The sequence below is a fragment of the Cupressus sempervirens genome, chromosome 5, assembly GCF_028749045.1.
Source record: "Cupressus sempervirens isolate cs-2001-9-10 chromosome 5, ASM2874904v1, whole genome shotgun sequence".
Lineage (NCBI taxonomy): Eukaryota > Viridiplantae > Streptophyta > Pinopsida > Cupressales > Cupressaceae > Cupressus > Cupressus sempervirens.
The window spans coordinates 77,753,203-77,779,162 of NC_143122.1; the positions used below are offsets into that span (position 1 = coordinate 77,753,203).

General features: G+C 35.0%; 1 long non-coding RNA gene across 1 annotated transcript in view; it reads left to right on the forward strand.

Moving 5' to 3' along the window:
• Positions 1–5,611: 5,611 nt before the first annotated feature.
• Positions 5,612–25,960, forward strand: part of LOC149554633 (uncharacterized) — a 56,271-nt gene continuing 35,922 nt past the window's right edge. The window contains exon 1 of the long non-coding RNA XR_016365239.1: positions 5,612–5,703. This is a non-coding gene — a long non-coding RNA (uncharacterized LOC149554633). The remainder of the gene's footprint in view (positions 5,704–25,960) is intronic.

The window sequence follows — 25,960 nt, forward strand, 5'->3', positions numbered from 1 at the left end:
AAGCCTGCAATAAAGAATTGCTCATTCAATAAGGAAAGTGGGGATGTGCCAGCTTGACACATGGCAAAGATGATGTCAGGCACCACTTTATCTAATTTTAATTGGGGACCCGCTTGCGTGGAAAATTGTCAGGTGAGTTGGAATACAAAGGAAGCGCCTCATCGATCCGTCTAGCTAACTAAGTATACAGTCACAGAAGATTTTGATTGCCATAGATTTAAATAAGATCTAGGGTTAGTGCTTACCCACAATATGGACTTGCTCGACATTTAAATAATGCGGGCAAGCGGGCATAGTGGGACCAAGACTTAAAAGAAAACAGAGTCATGCCATGCTAGATGCCACATGTGCTTAGCTGGAAGTACTTTTGTTACAAGCACGAAAAGTTTCAAAAGTTAATGTAGTAGTCAAATAGGTCAAAAGCATGAGAGTTTAAAGCAATCATTTAATTGGTCAAAGTAGATGAAGCAACCGTAAAGTGCAAAAATTTTCTTACACCTTTGATCTTGTCTTGATCAATGAAGGGCGCTTGCCCACATTGAGAACTTGAATGAAGTTTAAATAAAGCGGGTATGCGCCATGCGGACACGTGTTCATGGTGACGCCATTATTCCTAGCTTGAAAGGATTAAAGGATATTGTTATCACCTAAATTTGCACCCTATCAAATTACAAGAGAAATTTGAAAATTTAGGCCAACATTGGGACAACCAAAGGCTGTGGGTAACCTATCAATGGCTGAACCTCCAGATTCTAGGCCGGCTCCTTTATGGGAAATCACTTGATTGATTCTTCTAACACTGTTTTCTTGCTGAGAAAAGGGGGAAGGAAGATTGCAAAAATGAAAAATAAACTACTTCCTAAAAGGTGATGCACCAAAGATGTTTAAAGAAAGGTTTCAAAAAATAACAACCATTTCACCATCAATATACAGGGAAAAACACTAATAAGCACTCAGACTTTATATTGGCCTACAACAGTGTTTCACATTAAGGTTTTGATTCTCACTCATTAAGAAAAATAGAAATTTTTTTAAAAAAATTTAATAAGATGAAAATTAAACAAACACAAAAGGTGACTTGCAAACAAAATACACTCCAGTGACAGGGTAAAAAATGAGATAGATTTAGCAAGGAACCCTTGGATTCACAGACTAACCTATCAAATCAGAAAAACTACACAGTACCACAGAAAAAGATTGAGGCTTGAAAATCTTTTCCAAAATGAACCTGTAAAATGCTTGTCATATATTCAACTTTTCTTCAAAAATAGTTATAGAAAAACACATAACAATACTCAGGATAAAATATCACTCAATACTGTCTTTGCATAACTCAGAACTCTCTACAAATGAGTTACAAAACTCATTAAGTACAAACCCCAACCCCTTGGGTCATCTGCAGAATAATAGCACAAGAAAGAGGACTTAATCACTCACCTAATGAAGTCCTATCCCTGGGAAAACTCCATTATCTCATAAAGAACGCAATGACTCACTAATAACTGCCCTAAAAACACTCTAACAGCCAATAAATCTCCTCTAACTACCAAGGTAAAGTCAAATTCGACCTCTAAGCCTATATTCTTTCCTAGAAGAATTCATAATGTTTACAAAAACTTAAAGGCCATAATGGGAAAAAGACGACTCATTTGATTCCTTTTGCATTAATAATAAAAAATATTTAATGACTTATAATGATTTCATTTAAATATTTATATTTCACATTGATGTGTATGCAAAAGGAAATAAAAATATTTTTGTTATTTTTGCATTAAGAAAATAATATTAAATGATTAAAATTAATCATTTTAATATTGTTTCAATGTTATAGTTATACAAAAAAAACGAGTAACATTATAAGCTTAAAAGGCTTCTAAGGCATTATCAATAAAAACAATTTCACTTCCCTCAAATATGAATAAAATCCGAAAGGGATAAAATCCCACCAAAAGCCAGGGATCCCAAATTATATAGAAAATCGTATAGGGCGTTGAAACTTAAGTTTTTACCCTAACTCTCATCATTTGATATCCTAAAGCTTTCGAATACGAAAGGAGAGAAATGAGGGTTTGAGAAGACTTGCAAAGTCGGCATTTACATCTGATAGTTTTTCTTTCTTCCTCCATATACATTCACTGGAACTCACTCTATAATAGTTGTTCGTATCACTTGAAGGTATGAAACCTTTGCCATTTTGCATATGAACTCATTCTCATTGGTCCCCATGAATACTTTTCTGTATCTGATAATTGCTTTACTGAAAACATGAGCTAAGATCATCAATTGAAATCTTGCTTTGTAAAGTTTGTTGGCTTTTTCATGAATACTTTTCGAGCCACTGTCTAAAGATATGGTTCTCTTTTGTATAGGGAATTTGATAACTGTTGTAGATGTAAATGCGTGATAGGAACAACATTTGTTTTTCTTACATTTGATACCATCTTTCTTGTTGGAAACTAGACAGGTTCCACTGTTTATCATTTTCCAGCAAATAAAATGATTCTGGAAGCATTTTAATTGTTGAGAATTTGTTTTTTGCCTTTGAAAATCTTCCAGTTGGTGAGATTTTTTCATTTTGGATCCACAATCACCATGATGCACAGGTCTGCTACATATATTTCAACTTTTTCCACTTTAAAACAGTGTATGGAGTTGCCTTTTGGTCGGGAATGAAATTGCAGCCGCCATGAAGAAGGAAATGAGGGTTTGGACTGCATTTTTTGTTGAAGGCTGCTCTTCCTTTGCAATTTGCGCCATAAAGAAGATAGCTGGAGATTGAAAGTTTATGCATATTTTCTCTTGGACGTTTTTGCCTTTCTGTTGTTTTAGCCATCATGAATGAAAGACGGTTTGAAGGATTCTTTTGTAGCTCAACCTCTATGCGATTTCAGATTTTCTTCCATAATTTGGGCTTTCTTTTCTTAGAAAATTTAGATTTTCCAATGTTCACAAATCTCTTGATGAGTCTTGTGACATTGTTTGAGTTCCATGTGCCAAAGAAAAATGCAAATATTTCATTCTCCTATATCTTTGATTTTAAAATTGAAAATTGCATGCATCTATGATTTTGTGTTCATTTCTCAACAAATAGTTCTTGCAACTCAAGTTCTCACTTTTTAGTAATCTCTTCTGTAGTGTTCAAGGCATTCAAATGAACACTCAATTCCTCAAATGATTTCAATCTTTTAGTCAACTTTTCCTCCAAAACTTCCTGGCTACCTTTAGCTTCTTCTACTTTCATGGCCAAAACCTATAAAGTCTCTGTAAATTGATCATGTATCATCTGCATGGAAGACAACTTCGAGTCCAACCCTCTCCAAAGTTTTGCATCTTCTCTCTACTTCACTTTAAGCTTGTCATTTTCATTACTAATGTGCTGCAACTTTAGTTTAAGCCAAAGTATTTGATCTAAAGACTTCTTCAACTTGGAATTCTCTTTCCTACTGCACACATGACAAGCGTTGCATATATTACTCTTTGTAACTGGATTTTTCCCTTGCTCTGATTTTCTTGGGCTTAAAACAAATCTTTCCTGGAGCTGTCATATTACCCTTTCATCCATCCATGCCATTGAATTCTGAAAAATAATTTAGCATGTCTTTTAGCATTAAATGATCAAAGCTTATGATAAAAATGCTCTTAAAGCATACAGTCTTCCATTTTGTTAGTTACAATGCTGTTATAGATGTAGACACCTAAAAAACCTTTAGAAAATAAAGTATTTTTATTTTCTAAAAAATTCCTGATGACATCATCATTTATTAATTAATTAATTATTTAATTAATTAATTTATTTTTATGCCATTAAATCCCTTTATCTTAATTAAAAATATTTAATTAAGAAATCCATCCCAAAAATGTTTAAATCTTATTTAAACATTATTTCCTTATTTATTAATTATTTAATTAATAAATTGACCAAAAATCCCAAAATAAATAAATAATTTATTTTTTTCCCAAAAGTTGGCCAATTTCCTTAAGACCAATAACCTCTTCCAAAATTTTCTAATCCTTCTTTAATTTCAATTAAAGGCTAATCTCATCATTTCCTACCCCTAATCCCAATTCAAAATATTTAATCAAGATTAAATATTAATCCTCATGTTTATTAAAAATATTTTAATAAATATCTCCTCAACCCAAACCCTTGAAATAAATAAAACTTTATTTATTTCATAAAATCTTATCCTAGGAAGTTCTAGACTCTTCTAGAAAGTCTTCATCCTCATCCAAAGCCTAGACTCTTCTAGAAGATGTCTTTAACCCTAATGCTAATCCCCTCCTAACCTTGTCACATTCCCTAAACATGGGTTAAGACTTGCTAACTCAAGCCAAAGTTAACAAATATCTCCTCCTTCACCCACCCTCATTAATTGCAATCCACTTGCCATCCACTTGCCTAGTCCTAAGCCATCTCTAACCCTTCCTCTAATCATTTTTACAACCCTAAGCAAGCTTAAAACCTCCCTAAACCCTCAAATTTGAATTTCATGGTATCTCTCACAAATATCTTCAACCACAAAACTTTATAAAGCCCACAAAGTCATAAATGTTCTTACAAAGCACTTATGAAGGGTCTTTATGAAGATTTTATCCCTTGAGCCTCCTTTGTTGACTCATCCTTCCCCTTTCCTCCATCCTCTCACCATGTGACATGTGTCACTCCTTGATTGGCTATAAGGAAGCACAATCCATGTGCTCTCTTCTCATGCAATTTGAGCCTTCCATAAGCTTTTTTCCATCCTTGCATCCTAGCCCTTGATCCCTTAAGCCCTTTGCCTATTTAAGGAATCCTCTCCCAAGCCATTTTAACACAATCCATGAAGTAAAGTCATAATGCCATTTTGAGAAGCCATTTTACATCAAAACCATACACTCACACCCAAATTCCAACTCCATTTGAAGCCCTTTTTGAAGCATAAGCTTGAGCATACATCCTATCTATTTAGACAAAGCTACTCAACGAGAGAGCTTCTCATTGAGAGAGCCCATTAATGGCTCATATTCTCAATTGAAAGCTCATCTTAGTCTATCTTGAAGTTTATGAATTTTGTTTAGTTTGTAGAAGCTTTATTTAAATTTGGTTTCTATTAGCATACTAACATTGCTCACATACAATAGAAACCCCAATAACAAAATTTGCTCTTTCTTTGTCATTTGTGAGGCTGTTATATAACTTGTCTTGTAGCACATAGTGATTACTATATTTTATTTTTCTCTTTCTGATACTACAAATGAAATTGTGGCTTTATTGTTGCTCTGACTTTACTTGCTCAATTGCATTTAGATTTAAAAATGTTGATTAAGTTGACTTAGAGGGTTCGAGTATGGGCTCGTGATGCCTTTAAACAATTTTATCAACACTTTAGTTTGTCACTATTTACACTTTCTGTAAATGGCACAAACACGTCAGCAATAAAATCACTTGTATACATGATTTTTGATTTTTAGACTCTGATATTGCTGCTCCATGGTTAATTGAGTTCACTGTTTTTGTTCAAATTGGGATCATGGGTAAATGGTACAAGTGTACATGTATCTTTTTGCAGAACCAGACATTGCTTAGATCCATATGGATCTAACCTGTACCTTTCTTTGACTTTTTTGCAAGAGTTGGATGCTTAGAGAACCAGGGAGAACTGAATTTCAACAAGGCAACCTCGAGAATGTGGGCTCAAACCAGCCATATACCCCTAGGCAATGGTTGGTTCCCTTTCTTATACTCTTTCATGTTCATTTGTATCATTTATTCTGTTTTCTACATGTTCCTTATTTGCACAAGAATAATGAATAGGTTACTCTCATGGCCTTGTGTGAGAGATTTTGATCACTTTTTCATTTAGTACATGTTCTTTAATTCTTTAATGTATAAAATCCAAATTGAAAATTGTCATTGTTTAATACAAATAAAGAATTTCCTCATTTTATCAATGCAATGTACTCTTTTCGTTTCTGTGAACATTGGCAAATAAATGCAATTGATAAACAATAATGAATGTTAAAACAAAATTTCATAGGTAATGAAATTTTGATAACATTTTTGGCGACTTCCATGGGATGTATGCCTACTATACACGAGACTAGTTGTCTTACAAGTCCATTGGGCTATGGAGTCTGATAATGCGGGAATCAATGATTATTGTTCTCAACTCAGTGTGATTTGGGTATCTTGTAATGATGAAGACTTGTCTTCATCATTATGAGTTATGCGAATGATACTAAGTTGGAAGTAATGATGGTTGACTCTCGTATAGGTATCTTGATTGGGCAATCATGCTTGTATGTATGTTGTGAAGACATCTGACCAGTTTGTTGTACTCATTAGACATAGAGTTTGAATTATGCATCCCTAGCACCTAAACCTGACACAAAGCGACTTCTAAAGTTGCTGGTTCAGTTTTGAATGTATGTTTGTGAATTTAATAAGACTAGAAATTCTTATTAAATTGACCGGTATGCAGGGTCAAAACTCGAGTATCAACTTTAGGAGTTGAACCGTCATAGTTGACCATTTGGTTGACATATGTGTGGATATATGGACTTAAGTGCATGTATGTAAGCAACGTATGCATGGGTATGCAGATATGTATGGCTGACGGCCAAACATATTTAGTGTTAGCGTTATGTATGTGTGTATGTGTGCGTATGTTGGATATATATATATACACATTTGAGCACACACATTTATGCATGCATGAATGAAATGGCGGATATGACTGCAGAACAACGTAAACCAACAACTTAACTAACCTAGACTACCAAACCAAAAATAGGATAGAAAGCAAAACTAAACTAAAAGCAGACACATTTATTGAAAACAAGGGAATCTAAACCTAATATGTACAAAGTAGGATTGAAACTCATACCTCAAAACATGGTTTGAGGTGGATCCCGTTCACAAGGATCGGTAGCCTTTTTCCATTCATCTTTGATAACTGAAAAGCATTGTGCTCCTTGCACTCTGTAATGATGAAAGGACTACTCCACATTTTGTCAAACTTAGTATGCTGCCCCGGTCTGCTTTTTAGATTACCCCATCTCAAGACAACATCACCTTCTTTGAACACTTTGACAGTTGACTTCTTATCAAAACTTCTTTTCATTTGGAATTGATGATACTCCATATCCTTCATTGCTTTGTCTCGCATTTCTTCTAACTCCATGAGCTCAGCATATCTGACTACCATTGGGTCTTGACCCTCTAAAATTTCCAACTGATGCACAATCTCCAAAGCTAGAATTTCCACAGATAAGGGTAATCTGGCTTCCTTCCCATAAACCAACATAAAAGGGGAATTTCCAATTGATCTTTTTGGTGTTATACAATCTGCCCACAATGCAGATTTCAGCTTAGTATGCCAATTCCATTGGTTATCTTCCAATGTTCTCTTAATAACCCTTATCAGATTCTTATTTGTGGATTCAGCCAAACCATTACCTTGAAGGTAATAGTTTGAGGATGTATTCAAATGAATACCATGCTTGATAGCCCAATCAGTGATTCTTAATCCCAAGAATGCCAATGCATTGTCAGATATTATTGATTCTGGGACTCCAAACCTGGCTACCAAATCTTCATAAAAATTTAGAACCGATGTTTCATTAGCCTCCTTTAATGCTACTACCTATGTCCACCTTGTAAAATAATAAGTAGCAATAAGGATCCATTTATGTCTTGAACTGGATATAGGGCTAATAGGTCCTATAAAATCCAACCCCCACCTGACGAAGGGCTGATCCACTTGAATTGGCTGAAGAGGTAAAGCTGGGAACTTGTCTTTCCCAACAAAAATAGCACATTTGATACATTTTCTGACCCAAGCATGTACATCCTTAAAAAAACTTGGCCAGTAGTAGCCAACCCTTAGGATTTTCCAAGCTGTAATCCTAGGTACAAAATGTCCTCCTGCTACTCTGTCATGAAACTCATGCAAGATCTTCTCAACCTGATGAGAAGCTACACACTGCAGTAACACACCACTATGATCCTTTCAAAATAGCACACCTCCAAGCAACACAAATGGAATTGACTACAACCTAAAATACCTTCTTTTAGCTTTATTCATATCAGCTAGATATGTGCCATGCTGCAAAAAACTTATCATTTCAGTCATCCAATCACCTTCTAAAACCTCAGCCTCCTCATGATGTCCAATTTGCAGCATTAAAACATTTTCCATCTCAATTAAAATAGGGCCTTTAGCTAGTTGCTCACATAAACCTTTACCTCTGACCAACTTGGTAATCTTGATATGCACATCATATTCCATGACTTTATTAATCCATCCTACTCTCTTTTCATTTAAATCCTTGTTTAAGAGGAAATCCTTCACGCTAGGATGAGAAACCATAAGATTAATCCTGTTGTTAGACACTAGAGGTTTAATTTTTTTTAAACTTCTGATAACAGCCAGCGCATGCTTCTCCACAAAGGAATAATGCTACTCATAGTCATGAAGCCCTTGACTGAAAAAGGCTATTGGCTGTTCAAAACCATCTTCATTTTCTTGGACCAAAATTGCAAAAACACACTCATAGCTCCCATAAGCATAAAGGATAAAATCCTTATCAAAATTTAGATTTGCTAAAGTTGGAGCTTCACTTAGAACTTTCTTGACCTCTTCAAAACTCTGCTTTCCCTCTTTTGTCCAACTGAAAACTGCATGTTTCTTGAGCATGGTTGTCAATGGTTTGGGCAAATCTGCAATGTTATGAATGAACCTTCGAACAAAATTGATCCTTCCTAAGAAACTTTGCAATCCCTTTTTATGATGAGGCAAAGGCAGCTCCAAAATAGCAAAAACCCGCTCAGGATCAATGGTGGTTCCTTCTTTTGAACAATATAACCTAGCAATTTACCTTGGTGAACAACAAACACACTTCTTTTAGGGTTCAAGGATATCTCAAATTCTCTGCAACATTGAAGAACTTGCTTCAAATGGCCAAGATGATCCTTTGCTTCTTTTGAAAATATTGTTATATCATCAAGATATACCAACACTATCTTGTACATTAGTTTGTTGAAAGCCATATCCATAGCTTTCTAGAATGTTGCTCCAGCATTAGACAACCCAAAAGGCATCTTTTTATAGGCCATAGTCCCCACTTGGTTGTAAACGCTATTTTATACTGATCCTCATCTTTAACCAAAACTTGATTGTACCCACTATAACCATCCAGCAATGAAAAGCATTCAGCTCCTGAAACAAACTACAAAATTTGTTCCATTGAGGGAAGAGGGTGGCGATCCTTCAATGAGGACCTATTAAGGTCTCTAAAATCTATACAAAGCCTAAGCTCGCCATTCTTTTTCCTTCCTGGGACTAGATTTGAAACCCAAGAAGTATGTTTGATTAGAAAAATTTTGTTGCTCTCAATCAGTTTGTTAAGTTCTTTTTGCATTAAAGGATCTAATTTGGGATTCACGGGCCTTTGCTTTTGCCTAACTAGTTTAGCACTAGCTTCCAATTCGATGGTATGTTGTGCTAAGTTTGGATCAAAACCTTTCAAGTCTCCATACTCCCAGGGAAAAACATCACTTAACTCATTATAAAGCTGCATAAAAGACACTTTCTCCTCTGTTGTACACACTTTTCCTAGCTTAAGTTTCTTCCTTGTTGAAACATCCACCTCTTCGTAATGATCTTGTTGTACTTGAATGCTAGATTTTGGCTTTTTAGCTTCATCATTAGTATTAAATACTGATTCAAGGGTAACCAATCCCTTTGGAACTTTGTTGTTTTTTAGCTGTATAATCTGATCATCAAAGAGATGCTGAATTTTATCTTGATTCATCAGAGAGAATTCTGCCTCTTCTCTGATAAAATTTATGATTTGCTGGTCACTGTCAAAAACCTGCCAATGTATGCTATTATTAGGTATAGCCGGTCTAACAACCACCTTAATATGTTTGTTCCAGCCTTTGTTGCTGACTTCCTTGTGAACGCTAAATTCTGCCCCTATGGCAGCCAACATGTCAACGTGTTTGTTTTGATTTCTTGGAATTGAAATAAGATTTATGGCATCAAAATCTTCTAACAAATCCCATACTCTGTTTCTGTAAGATTTCAACAGATTGTTCCTTGTTGTATTCAAACTCCTCACTTGATTAACCACTAACTCACTATCTCCATAGATCCTTAAACAACAGATACCCATCCTTCTAGCCCATTCTAGTCCATGTATCAATGCCTCATACTCAGTCGTGTTATTGGAACAACTAAAACAGAAATGACAAGAAGAATAATACCTCTTTCCACTAGGAGATATCAGCATACAACCACCACCAGCCCCGACTTTGCTTCTAGCACCATCAAAATACATGTCCCAAACTTGTTCAACTAACTCTTCATCATGTTGGTCAGCCTCTTTGACAAGATTTGGGATCATGGCATTTGGTTCCATCATCATGTAAACTCCAAGGTCTGACTATTCAACAAGGGCTGAAGTATTTTGCATTTGGTCCTGAACAGCCCATTCATCAAGAAGTATATCTGGAATACCTTCAATCGGAGTTTGACTTTCTGCCCCATTATCCTCTAATTCATTTATTATCAAGTTGGCATTGATAGGGCCAGGATTATAGGGCTCAATGTGATCTTTTGCAATAGGCTCAGACTAGATAGTGACTTTGGTGCCATACCTGGTCCTAAACAACATGTGTGACCAATTTGAAGATAAATAACCTCCTATCTTAGTAGTGAAATCACATGAAAGACACAAGGAAAAATAAGGGGGTAGCTCAATGATGTAGATATCTTGAGGAATCAAAAAATTTGGACAGGCATGTAGAGTCAAATCCAAACCCTTAATAACACCAATCGTGCCTACTAATGTTCCATCTAGCTAAACAACTCCCTTTTCCAGAGGCTCATATTTAATTCCTAGCTTGTCCACAATTTGTTTAGGCATAACAGAAGTGCTAGCTCCCGAATCAATCATACAGTTATGGACTAGGCTATTTCCAATGATTAAGGACACATAAAAAGGAGGTGGTTTAGGCTGTACCAAAGTTTGAACTGCTGGACTTTCTTTAGCATTAGTCAATATGACTTTAGCACTATCAAGACTAGGCTCACTAGACAAAGTCAAATCACGCAAAGTTGATTGCAACAAATCCTTTTGCCTTGGAATACTTAAAGAATCCCACAATGACATGGAAACATTAACCTTCTTCATTGAATCTAAAATATTGAAGGTAGGGACACTTACTTTGGCACCTTTAGAAGGAGTCGTTGAATTATCAGTTGTTGGAGCAGCAGGTGGCACACTTGGTTTGGGTACATTTGCTGATTGGTTAGCAGTTGGTAAAGGTTGACCCCTTGCTGAAATCCTTTGGTTGGAAGGAATCTGCTGGGCTTGATTTGTAACCACGGCCACTGCTGGTTTATCTAGTACCATAGCTACTTTTTTTGGTATGTTGGCATCCAAAGCTCTCTTTTTGCTTCTCGTGTTATCTGCTATTGTGGAACCGTCCTGGTTAACTCCACAAAAGTCTTCTTTTTTCCAGTTTAATAATGTTGTTTCAGGTTGTTTCTCTTTGCTGGTTGCTTGGCATACTCTGATTCATCAGTGCTTGATTGATCATTCCATTCACACAAGTATTCTGATTGTGTGCTTGGTTACAAGGATAGCACCATTCAAAATCTTGTACTAGGTTATTCTGAATAGGAACCATTTCCTTTGAAGTACTGGAAAAATTTGGATTATAGGGCTGAAAAGGTCTATTATTGTATGCTCTTTTACCTTGATTTTGCTAGAACATGGGCCTATTCCCTTGGTTTTTCTGAAACCTAGGTTGTATAGGCTATTGATAAGGCCTATAATTTTGATTTTGTTGCTTTTTAATATTAACTATCTCATTACCAAAGTTCTGTAGCAAGCCTTTGATTTCTTGAAGTTCATTTGACTGAGCTGAAACATCTGTTTGTAATGCATTCTAAGATGTTCCTGGTGTTAGCAGTGTTGGTACAACTGGAATGGCCGCTAAAGGAGCCACTTGCAATGGCTTTGCTGGAGGTAGCCTTGGTGCAATTGGAAAAATAGGCATTGCAGGCCTTGGGGCTATTTGACCAGCTTGTATCAAATTGTTTTATGCTCTTATAGCTATTTGATATGCATTTGGGAGAGTATTTCCTCCTAATGATTGAATCATTACAACAATGTTGTTGTTAAATGCCCTTAGGAAGTATAAGAATGCATGCTTAGCAGATGGCCTTACTGTCGCAAGAATTCTTTCCCAAGTCTTTTGGAATCTGAAGTTGAAATTAGATACCTACTCATGAAGAGCCTATTTGATAGTTGACAACTACTCCATCAGAGACAAATGATCCGAGGTATCCTTGAAAAAGTCACACAAGTCTGTTCCCAGCTGGTCCCAATTTGTAATGGATGTTGTAGCTAACCTTCTGTACCATTCTAGAGCTTTTCCTTTAAATGAGGCTGCCAAGAGCCTAACTATAATATTGTCTTCAGTCACATGATGTAATGCACATAAACTAGCTACATCTTGAATATGCTCTGTAGGAGTGGTTTGTTCTTCTCCTGAAAAGTATGGTAAACTTTTCAAAGCAGCCACTAGTATGGGATCATGTTGTGCTAGATTTAAAGGACTCCCCTGGTCAAAAGCAGCAAAAGCTCTTGCCATTTTTTCTCTCTTAGTCCTTCTTCTTTTGACAAATACTAATGGAAATGGTTGTACTAATACTGGACTTGCAGGAGGGGGAATAGATTTTTCTCTTCTTGTCTTGACTAAGCTTTCTTGCACTTTGTCAGCTGTTCTCCTGCCTCTCCTGGGTGGTGATAGCTCACTGTATTGAAGAAGTGCAACACTGCTTCTTGTTTGGACTTTACTCATAAATTACTGCATTGAAAATGCTCATACCAGAATAAGGGAGTCGCCAAGTGTGCTTATTTTTGCCTTTTGCAGAAGAATATATTGTTGAACACACCAACAACAATATCAGAAAAACACAAAAGAAGTACAAAAAATCCTTTTGTCCCACCAGACATGCCAAAAACTGTTGTCACCTAAATTTGCACCCTATCAAATTACAAGAGAAATTTGAAAATTTAGGCCAACATTGGGACAACCAAAGGCTATGGGTAACCTAATGGCTGAACCTCCAGATTCTAGGCCAGCTCCTTTATGGGAAATCACCTGATTGATTCTTCTAACACTATTTTCTTGCTGAGAAAAGGGGGAAGGAAGATTGCAAAAATGAAAAATAAACTACTTCCTAAAAGGTGATGCACCAAAGATGTTTAAAGAAAGGTTTCAACAAATAATAACCATTTCACCATCAATATATAGAGAAAAACACTAATAAGCACTCAGACTTTATATTGGCCTACAACAGTGTTTCACATTAAGGTTTTGATTCTCACTCATTAAGAAAAATAGAATTTTTTTTAATAAAAAATTTAATAAAATGAAAATTAAACAATCACAAAAGGTGACCTGTAGACAAAATACACTCCAGTGACAGGGTAAAAACTGAGACAGATTTAGCAAGGAACCCTTGGATTCACAGACTAACCTATCAAATCAAAAAAACTACACAGTACCACAAAAAAAGATTGAGGCTTGAAAATATTTTCCAAAATGAACCTATAAAATGCTTGTCATATATTCAACTTTTCTTCAAAAATAGTTACAGAAAAACACATAACAATACTCAGGATAAAATATCACTCAATATTGTCTTTGCATAACTCAGAACTCTCTACAAATGAGTTACAAAACTCATTAAGTACAAACCCCAACCCCTTGGGTCATATGCAGAATAATAGCACAAGAAAGAGGACTTAATCACTCACCTAATGAAGTCCTATCCCTGGGAAAACTCCATTATCTCATAAAGAACTCAATGACTCACTAATAACTGCCCTAAAAACACTCTAACAGCCAATAAATCTCCTCTAACTACCAAGGTAAAGTCAAATTCGACCTCTAAGCCTATATTCTTTCCTAGAAGAATTCATAATGTTTACAAAAACTTAAAGGCCATAATGGGAAAAAGATGACTCATTTGATTCCTTTTGCATTAATAATAAAAAATATTCAATGACTTATAATGATGTCATTTAAATATTTATATTTCACATTGACGTGTATGCAAAAGGAAAACAAACAAATAAATAAAATGTTTTTGTTATTTTTGCATTAAGAAAATAATATTAAATGATTAAAATTAATCATTTTAATATTGTTTCAATGTTATAGTTATGCAAAAAAAAGAAGTAACATTATAAGCTTAAAAGGCTTCTAAGGTATTATCAATAAAAACAATTTCACTCCCCTCTAATATGAATAAAATCTGAAAGGGATAAAATCCCATCAAAAGCCAGGGATCCCAAATTATATAGAAAATCATATAGGGCATTGAAACTTAAGTTTTTACCCTAACTCTCATCATTTGATATCTTGAAGCTTTCGAATACAAAAGGAGAGAAATGAGGGTTTGAGAAGACTTGTAGAGTCGACATTTACATTTGATGGTTTTTCTTTCTTCCTCCATATGCATTCGCTGGAGCTCACTCTATAATAGTTGTTGGTATCACTTGAAGGTATGAAACCTTTGCCATTTTGCATATGAACTCATTCTCATTGGTCCCCATGAATACTTTTTTGTATCTGATAATTGCTTTATTGAAAACATGAGCCAAGATCGTCAATTGAAACCTTGCTTTGTAAAGTTTGTTGGCTTTTTCATGAATACTTTTCGAGCCGCTGTCTGAAGATATGGTTCTCTTTTGTATAGGGAATTTGATAACTGCTATAGATGTAAATGCGTGATAGGAACAACATTTGTTTTTTTTACATTTGATATACCATCTTTCTTGCTGGAAACTAGATGGGTTCCACTGTTTATCATTTTCCAGCAAATAAAATGATTTTGGAAGCATTTTAATTGTTGAGAATTTGTTTTTTGCCTTCAAAAATCTTCCAGTTGGTGAGATTTTTTCATTTTGGATCCACAATCACCACGATGCATAGGTCTGCTACATATATTTCAATTTTTTCCACATTAAAACAACGTATGGAGTTGCCTTTTGGTCGGGAATGAAATTGCAGCCGCCATGAAGAAGGAAATGAGGGTTTGGACTGCATTTTTTGTTGAAGGCTGCTCTTCCTTTGCAGTTCGCGCCATAAAGAAGATAGTTGGAGATTGAAGGTTTATGTAGATTTTCTCTTGGACGTTATTGCCTCTCTGTTGTTTCAGCCATCATGAATGAAAGATAGTTTGAAGGATTCTTTTGTAGCTCAACCTTTATGCGATTTCAGACTTTCTTCCACAGATTTGGGCTTTCTTTTCTTAGAAAATTCAGATTTTCCAATGTTCACAAATATCTTGATGAGTCTTGTGACATTGTTTGAGTTCCATGTGCCAAAGAAAAATGCAAATATTTCATTCTCCTATATCTTTGATTTTAAAACTGAAAACTGCATGCATCTATGATTTTGTGTTCATTTCTCAACAAATAGTTCTTGCAACTCAAGTTCTAACTTTTTAGTAATCTCTTCTATAGTGTTCAAGGCATTTAAATGAACACTCAATTCCTCAAATGATTTCAATCTTTCAGTCAACTTTTCCTCCAAAACTTCCTTGCTATCTTCAGCTTCTTCTACTTTCATGGCCAAAACATGTAAAGTCTTTGTAAACTGATCATATATCATCTACATGGAAGACAGCTTCAAGTCCAACCCTCTCCAAAGTTTTGCATCTTCTCTCTACTTCACTTTAAGCTTGTCATTTTCATTACTAATGTGCTGCAACTTTAGTTTAAGCCAAAGTATTTGATCTAAAGACTTCTTCAACTTGGAATTCTCTTTTCTACTATAGATTTAATGATGCTAACACATGACAAGCGTTGCATATATTATTCTTTGTAACTGGATTTTTCCCTTGCTCTGATTTTCTTGGGCTTAAAACAAATCTTTCCTGAAGCTGTCATATTACCCTTTCATCCATCCATGCCACTGAATTCTGAAAAATAATTTAGCATGTCTTTTAGCATTAAATGATCAAAGCTTATGAGAAAAATGCTCTGAAAGCATACAGTCTTCCATTTTGTTAGTTACAGTGCTATTATAGAAACCCCAATAACAAAATCAGCTCTTTCTTTTTCGTTCGTGAGGCTGTTATATAACTTGTCCTGTAGCACATAGTGATTACTATATTTTATTTTTCTCTTTCTAATACTAAAAATGAAACTATGGCTTTATTGTTTCTCTGACTTTACTTGCTCAATTGCATCTGGATTTAAAATTTTTGATTAAGTTGACTTATAGGGTTCGAGCACGGGCTCGTGATGCCTATAAACAATTTTATCAACACTTTAGTTTGTCACTGTTTACACTTTCTGCACATGGCACAAACACGTCAGCAATAAAATTAGTTGTATACATGGTTTTTAATTTTTGGACTAATATTGCTGCTCCATGATTAATTGAGTTCACTGTTCTTGTTCAAATTTGGATCATGGGTAAATGGTACAAGTGTACATGTATCTTTTTGAAGAACTAGACATTTCTTAGATCCATATGGATCTAACTTGTACTTTTCTTTGACTTTTTTGCAAGAGTTGGATGCTTAGGGAACCAGGGAGAACTGAATTTTATCAATGCAATATACTTTTTCCATTTCTGTGAACATTGGCAAATAAATGAAATTGATAAATAGTAATGAATTTTAAAACAAAATTTCGTAGGTAATGAAATTTTGATAACTGATATAAGTAGTGTCACTATTGATCTTTTGAAGATCAATGACTGGCACAATATGGAGATGCTCATTCAATAAGGAAAGCGGGAATGCGCCAGCTTGACACATGGAAAGAATGACGTAAAGTACTCATTCTCTTAGAAGGTAATATGGGACTCGCTTGCATGGAGGTTGTCAGAAGGCACAGACTCACATGGAGACTTCCTATTGGTTAGAACGGCTGACTGGGCCTTAGTCAACTATAAATTTGTGTAGTCATTGATCTTGTCTTGATCAACGATTGGCGCTTACTCGCTATTTTAAGATGCAAGAATAAGGAACGCGGGTAAGCGGTAATGCAACACGTGGCCCCGCTCCTAAGGACATAAAGCTTATTAATTTTTTGAATTAAAGCCGTCTGATCCGGTGAAATCAACGGATGAGATTTAAAATTCTAATGCAACTTGAGAAAAAAATGGCTAATGGAAGTTAATTTGGTTCAGAGCTCATTCGTGTGATTTCAATGCTTGAATATAATTCGTGATCTCGCCATTTATTGAACCACTGAACTGCAAAAGGCTATCAGAAGACAGAAAAATTCCAAAGCTAGGGTATAGAATTTCATAGAGAAATCCGACGAATTGCAGCACAAAATTTCACAAAGCAAAGCAGAATTTCACGGGTAAGTACTTTCAAATTTCCTAAGTAGTAAGAATTTGGTGAGATAGATTTTTAAAAATCTCAAAATGCCTCCATGTAAAGAGTTTACTGGACAGACTGATTATCTGAAGCGCTCTATGCATGATGACTTTCTTGAAAAATTTCCCTTATCTATGCATGAAATAACTAAAGGAAGGGATTGATTCCTAAACACCCTAGAGTAGCCATAGTTTCTATGACAAGGCTAACTAGGTAAGAGATGCCTAGTTTTCCATGGGGGGTTTGGAGTTGTTTAAGAAATGGTTTTCAGAACGAAAACTAGACACTCCTATGAGCAACATATGGGAATTGGACATTGGTAAATTAATAGTCCCCATAGTTTTCTTTGATAGTGATCTGTTGATGGATATGGCCAAGAAATATGATCTGATTATAGGGTAGGTAAAGAACCATGCTGGAGTGAATCTCTTTAGGGTTTTCCCTGAATTAATTAGTGATGTTTTCATCCTCAATCCTAACCATGTTCTGCATGAAACTATTGATATGGATGACCTTCAAGCAAGGTATGATGCACAAAGGATTTACCTAAGAACATGGCCATTGTAGGAGCATGCTACTAAAATCAGCACCTTGCCTATGATTACAACCAGTACCCTAGAGCCATTGTTGAGAAGGCATTTCAACCTTAGGGCTCAAGTGTTATATTTTTCTCTTTGCAAAATTTTTGGGATGGATGAATCTGATCAAATCCTAGGCTCTATTCTCCTCATAATGGCTCAAACTCTTCAATTTGGGATGAGCACTATTCTAGATTTTGCTACTTTCCTTGCAAAGGAGATTCACAATGGTTTGGTGGGGATAACAAGGGGAAAAGTGGACAAACCATTATGTTGGTATTCATTGGTTATGCATGTATGCTTGTACAAGGGATTCACCTTTTTCTCCAAGGGTATGGAGCTGGAAACAACCAGGGATGGAGAGAGGAATCCAGTGTAGTTGTGGAGTGTAGATATGGCTTTAGAAGCTACAGATGCTAGTTATGTGAGATTTGATAGTCACTTTTCATAAAATCTTAGGTTTATCTTGAGAGGAGACAGCCCTAGGATTCCACAAGCACTACTAGAATTGGTTAGACCCAAGGACCATGCAAAAGGGCTATTGGCCAGTCATAACTGGGGGGATATAATCCCTTACAATGTTTCAATAGTAATAGGAGTATATGGCTTCTTGGGAAAGCCTCATGTTCTACCTTTCCATGTGCCTTTCAAAATAGGGATAGCAGAATTGTTATGGAAGATAGACACTATTGATGAAAGAGATCTGCCAAAGAAGGGTACATTCTTTCCAATTGTTACTGTAGTGCATGATTTTGTTTTTGTGAAGAAAGGATGGAAACATCTCAGCTTGTTCCTGGATAAATACAACATGGCAGAGTCTCATGCCACATTCATTGATCCTGAAGGTTTCTATGATCTCTTAAGAGAGAGGACAAAGGCTGCTCATATGGTACACCAGGTATACTATCATGAGGATGTTATTAGGAATGTTTTTTCTTTACAACAGTAGGAATTGAGGAAATAAAAATGGATAGTATTCAGTAAGACTTTAGAATTCATTAATGCTTTTGACTCCATTTATGACACATTGAAAGATAAGAAATATTGGGGAGCCAAAATGCAAGCATTAATGAATAATTTTGCTATAATAATCCAAACCATGAATGAGAAGAAAGCCAGATATGTTGAAGCATATCCAAACAAGGCAACATAGGTTCAAAGAAGGATAAGCAACATAAATGTGGTGGCTCCTGGCCAGTATACCTTACGAAAAAGGGCAGGTTATGTGGTGATTCAAAGTGTGCAACAGGCTCCCCTTCATCAGAGGCCAAGACCAGAAAGTCCATTTGCAACCAGTGCTCCAAAAAGGAAAAAATTAGAGCAGGGGTCTTCTTCTTCTCAAATAGAACAATACTCCCCAAGCCAACCCCCAATTTAGATATATGATGGAGCAGCTTAGACAAATTGGTGGAGAAGGGGATGTAAGTGTTACCTCCAAAGATCTAGAGATTGGGGAACCACAAGAACCCCCTGCACCTTCCTTGGATCTCACTATTGCTGATTACCAAGGTAAGGAAATGGATCCTATAGTTGCTCAAACCTCTGTAGAGGTTTATTAATGATGAAAATTTTGTGAAGTCTAGAGCCTTTGCACAATTTTTGTGGAGGTTAAACATAAGCAATTTTGAAAAGACATGTGAAAAGCTAAAGGTAGAACAACCTGATAAATCAAATTTTGCTATTAAGGAAGAGGTAAAATCTAAATTTTTGAATGATTTTTCTCAATTTACCCCTGAGGTTGGAAGGCAGATAATTAGACAGTTAGGAGTCCTTGTTTTTCCAGAATGAGATATAGTAAATGCTATGGTTTTTTATTCGGTAAGAAAAAAAAAGGATGTCCAATTTAAGACTGAGGAAGAGGTACTACAAGCTCATAGAGGAGTCAAGTTTAGTGATGACCACCAAGCTCTTGTAATTTGGTCTATTGAGAAAAGGGATAAGACTAGGATGCAGAAAATTTCTACTGCAAAGCATACTGGTGCATTGACAGTATTCAGGGCTGGTGAGGTTGGTAGTAAATAGATAATTGGAATGGCCTTAGAAATGTTGAAATTTGGTAGTGTTGTATCTGGTTAGGAAGAAGAAAGATTTTCCCAACTCAATGCTAGGTTTGAAGAAGTTTTGAAAGCACATGAGGAGAGGGGTATACAGATACTGTCATTGGAAAACAAAGTATCTCAAATGGAAAAGGTACTTGGGAAGAGAAAAGTACAAGAATCTAGTAGATCTAGAATTGCATATCCCCCAAGGCCACCTGTTGAGCCTTTTAAATCAACACCAATTATTGAGATACCTGATACCCCAGAAAGGCCTCCGTTCTACACTGTAGAGGAGTTTGAAGAGGAGAAGAACAAATTATATGCACTACATGTAGAACTAAATAATCAATATCAAGAAAAATTGAGTTAGGGTGTTATGTATTTAGTGGACAGGATAGAATGGCCATCATTTTTTGATTTATTATCAAGGATTGCAATCATCAGGGATGAATTGAAGAGAGATGAAGCTATATTTAGACCCCTTGTGTAGAAGTGGACAGAAAGAAATGAAGATATCACTGCTATGTGTATATCTGTCATCGAGCTGCCTAATCATCAAATAGAAAAAAATATTTGAATTGTTGAATAAATTGGAAGGATTTGATGATAAGCAACATTCTTTTCAAAAAAAATTAATTATTTGTTTTTCCAAGTATATTGTAGAAAAGTTTGATTTATTACCTTGTGCATTAAAGACTATTGATAAAGTGAAGGAAAAAGAGGAATGGAAGAGGGAGTTGGATGAGATTTTTTATGAAAGGATAAATAAAGTTATAAATGAAACTGGACACTTGTTATGGGCTATGACAAATGAGGAGTTGGTTAAAGTGAAAATATTCTATAACTCCATCAGAAAAGAATTGGTTGATATAGAAGCAATTGGAAATTCTCTGATAACAGTACAAAGAGATGTCCTCAATTTTGATTGGCCTGATGATACTGCCTATAATGAGTGGAAAGATAAATTTATGTCAGAAGAGAAAATGCTATAGGATGATGAAGCAAAAGATGAGGAGGAGGAGGAAGGTGCAAAAGTAAAAGTTACCCTCACAGTTAATGATGAAGACAAGGAAAATCCTCAGATTAAAGTAAGTTTGCAAGTAATCATAGATGACTCATCTCTTTCAAACTTGATGACCACTTACTCCAAGGAATCAAAGTAATCAAAGAATTAGATGGTAACACTTTTGTCTGTTCAGGTGGAATAACAGAAAGGGGCCCACAAAGGAATGTTCGATGTATTAACCTTTCTGTTATTTGCATTTTGTCTTTTTGTGACAAGTATGTGTAAATATCTTTTGAGGGACACCTGTCAATCACATTTTCCCTTTGCTTGTTGCAACTCATGTCTATATAAATGAGTTTTCAAGGCAATGCGATGGTCTGAAACTTGTAGAATTTTTGTTTTCTTTCAAGAAAAGTATATTTAGTTGGTCCAATAGTATGTAGTTGTTTTGAGTTTGCTTCCAATTGTACTCTTTGATAACATATTGAAATGATAGAAAAAACAATCTATTCTGGGCTTTCAATTGATTTCTATCGGTCATTGAATTAGTCATTTGAAAGGATAATACAAAGGGGTATTTACACTATATTTGTATCATCAATTTCTATCTCCATTTAATGGATTTTCCTACTTTGAAGTCATTTAAACAAGGTTTAACTTGGCTGAATGCAATTTGGATGGGTTGTATACTGATTTCACTATTGCTTTTAATTCAAGGAATTATAGAAATGCTTCAATGAATCAGTAGGGTTTATGAGTTTATAAAAGGATGCTTCATAAGAATGGAAATGGGTGATTAGAATTGATTAATTTATTTAAAATTTATTTAAATTAGATCTCTCGCCAATAGTTAAGACTCTGCCTAATGGATAAAGCACTGGTCACATAAGTCAGAAGTGAGCAAGGGTAAATTTTGTTGCTGTATATCAAATCAATTTTAAAACAAAATCATTTCATTCCAATTTTTTTACAAGTTATAAAATGCTGGTCACTACTCATTTATATCTAATTCCCGAGTCTTAGGTAGCTGCTATTTCCAGGAATATTTGTAAATTCAAGGAGAATTATAACCAGATCTGCTTATAGGGGATGCATATAGATCTGAGAAGCTTTTAGAGAAAATTGATAAACTATGTATGTGCCTAAGGGTAAAAGATGAGAATTAGAATGAAACTAAGATAATTTCATACCACAGTTTGCATTAGAATTATCCCTAGGTATACCCACCTTGGTTTAGCAGAGCCTAAAGAGTAGAAAACCATTATTGGTTTTGTTGAAGTTGGGTCAAAGTGGTCTATTCATGTAATTGCTACTAAGAATTGGCTAATCCTTAGATTGTGTGAGTAATTTCACTGTAATATTGAGCATTTTGTTGCTCAGTAGTTTCAAACACCAACACAATCATTTAAATCAACTTCCAAATAAAGAAACATGCAAGTGATATTGTAGGTCATTAAAGAAAAATAAATGATATTGTTTTCACTTATAATAGGTGAAGCATAAAATGTGATGAATCTTTGAGATTTAAAAAGTGTTATACCTTTTGAAATTTATAGTTATTTTTTAATTAGTATGTGAATCAACAATTTATAGATGATTCTATTAGAAAATATATAATAAATACTTACTAAAATCATAACTTGACAAACATTGTATTAATGGAAAGCCAATAACCTTCTTACCTTTTTATTTCATCAAATTTGGGTGAAAACAAAAGTTGTTGAGTACATGCTTGAAGACAGAAACTCACTGAAATAGGGCAAAAATATGTTTTCAGACATTTTTGGCATTGACCATGTAGGCCTCGTATTCAAAGAACTACCAAGCTTAGATCGAGGACCAAATACATATTGGGTATGCGATACATATATGGTATCGTATCATCTTAAAATGGAAGCACTTTCATGTTAAGAGAGTTTAGCCCTCCGAGTAAGTGGTTTGGGATCATGTCAAGCACCTTGAATGGGTCTTTGACTTGGATCTAGATTTTTCCCTTATTTTTACCCCTTTTCTACTTTCTATACTTTTCTAACATTCTGGACTGAAATCCTATGATTCTTGACTTTTGGGTCAAGGACGACCTCAAGGTCAAGGAGAACCTAAACCCTGACCTAGGGTAGGGTCAACCTCATCCCTAACCCCATGTCAAAATTTCAAGATTCCATGATTTTTGGATGTCGAGTTTTGGAAAGAATTGTTTTCCCACTTCTGGGTTAGCTGTTTTGGTCTCTGAAATGGTAAACTCTTAAATAACATTTAATCTAGGTCCATTTCTAGGGGTAAGGGTCCAATGGAAATTTATTTATCATATGTCAGCCTCTCTAGGAGATTGTGCCCTAGATCTTTATATAAGGAAGCCTTCCTCTCTCATTTGATCCATCTACTATCCATTATCTCATGAATATACTATCTATGATCTATCATCAAGCATCCACTTTCATGATTGAGCTCTCAAGTACAAGCAAGCATTCAAGAATTCAAACCTTCAAGAGTTCAAGTATTCAATTCATCAAAGAGATCCATTAGTAGTCATTAAAGGATTCAAGCTCTATGGAGCCCTCTTGTTGAAGATTCATCCATTTCCATTCAAGCCTCTTCCTAATCCAAGATACATTCAAGATTGGTGTTGAAGATCTGGGGAAAATAAATAATTTTTAATTTTGGTGAACTTGAACAAAAAATCTAATCTCCACTTGATATCCTACAATAGAGGAAGATAGAGTAGAAAAAAGGTGTTATCTCATACGGAAAAAATAGCAAATGCACAACCGATGTAGGGATATGTTGCTGCCCTTAAAATAATGTAGGTTTCGATTCATGTATTTGGTATCTACTTGTGTTGTAGGAAGAGGTCTAATTCACTCTAAGATTATAAGGTATTCTTTTCCTTAAAACTTCAATTCTCTATTCTTCAACTCTAGGTTGTGTCTAGATATTTATAAAATGTTCAATGATTTGGGGTGTCTGCTTTTGGATGTGATGTGAGGATACACACAAAATAATATTTTTAAATTCCTACCAGAGATAAAAGTGGAGCTTTGGGATAGGATAAGAATATCAATAAGGAGAGAAATTTTTTATCAGGTATACATGTAAATGCTTTGGTAAACGTATGCAAACAAGTTATATCCTTTGCATAGAATTTGTCACAAAAGCAAAAAATACTATATAAATTTTTGAAATATGATTTCAAATAAAGCATCTTAGTTATAATTAATAAATTTTCTTTGTCTTTCGTAAAGTAAAATCTCTATTTTAATTTAACTAATATCTTTTTGATTGGTAAAAAATATGTTTAACTAATATCTTTTTGATTGGTAAAAAATATGTTTTTCTTATGAAGCACCATTTGCAAAGATATTTTTGTTGAAAATATTCTAGACTATGCTAGGTTACTAAGAGGGGAAGGGTGAATCAGTAACCTCTAAAACTTCAACAATTTAACTCTTAATCCAACAGTCCAATTAACATTTAATTCTTCACATATAATCTGATCTAATTGCATACATAAGAAACTGAAAACATGAAAGCATTCATAACACTTTAACACAAAGATTTGGTGACCCAGAAACCTTTCAAATAGAAAGAAAAACTAGGTTGGGATGATACTCACAAGCTTTAGTACTATAGTATAAAGTTGGCCTGTTAAGGCTTACATTGATCATTTCTGATGATATGCTTTGTTAGGAGCAATAATGATTGCTAGGTCCACCTTGCGGAAGGATTTACAAACATACAATAATGTATGCACTCAGTAAAGAGATTTACAAAAGACTATTAGGTCTACCTTGTTAAAGGATTTGACTGATCCACCTATTAGGATGAAGTAGTAGTTGATCTCTGATCTGCAACTTGATTTTCTGAATGAGATTCCTTTAAGTACTAATCACCTTGTTGTGATAAATATTTGTTTGCTGCTCCATATAATGTTGTAGGCTTTGTAATTCTCTCTTTCTGCTCTTCTCTGATTATATTTGATTACATTGCATACACATTCACATACTTACACCCTTGGATATGATACAATTCATTACATATATACCAATCTAATTATACAAATTAAAAAGTCAGCCACAATACAAGTTTACACAACTATTACAAAGTCGGCTCAAGTGTAGAACTCGGGCTTTGAAGACTGATTCGGTGAATTTTTGATACTTGGCATCCATTGTCAATGCTCAGCATCATCATGCACTTGGTAGACATAGAAGCTCAGTTTGCACCAATGACAGTAGATACTATGAAACTTGTCATATAAATTGAGTCTCTTGGTTTACATTGTATGACTCAATAAATGCTATCTACTTGAGCTTAGTATAAATTGAGTCACTTGGTTAACACTCTGATCCGGTGGATATTTTCAGTGAAAATTGAAGTGTCTTCAAATCTCCAATTTTTTTGCACCATCAGAAAGATCTCAGCATCCTGATTCCAACGCAACTTGAACGGAGTGAAAAGAATTCTATTCGTGCAAGTTATGTTTGGTCAAAGTTTGGTCAAATCATGACTAAAGGCCATAAAAGGGTGAAAAAGTAATCATCTCAAAAGTATTTGACCATGGATTTCAAATGAAAGAGCTCATCAAGAGCTTTCCAATGGCGTTCATTTCATCAAGAACGGAGATTGGATGTAAAAGTTATGATGGTTTCAAATTCAGGTAAAAATATGGATTTTGATGATGTCATCATGACATCACAAAATCATAAAGAGAGGGAAAACATTAAAATTAAAATTAAAATGGTTATTTAATTCGAATTAAAAGAATGAGATAATGGGAGTTGAACTCCTAACCACTGGCCTCCTTAAATTAAGGCCAACCAATGGGCTATTTATGGTACATGCAACATTAGGGGAAGAGTTGTTATCTATGTATAACAGATCCGCCCAATCTTATCTAAATAAGGGTATTTGTTGAAAACAAACCCTTAATTT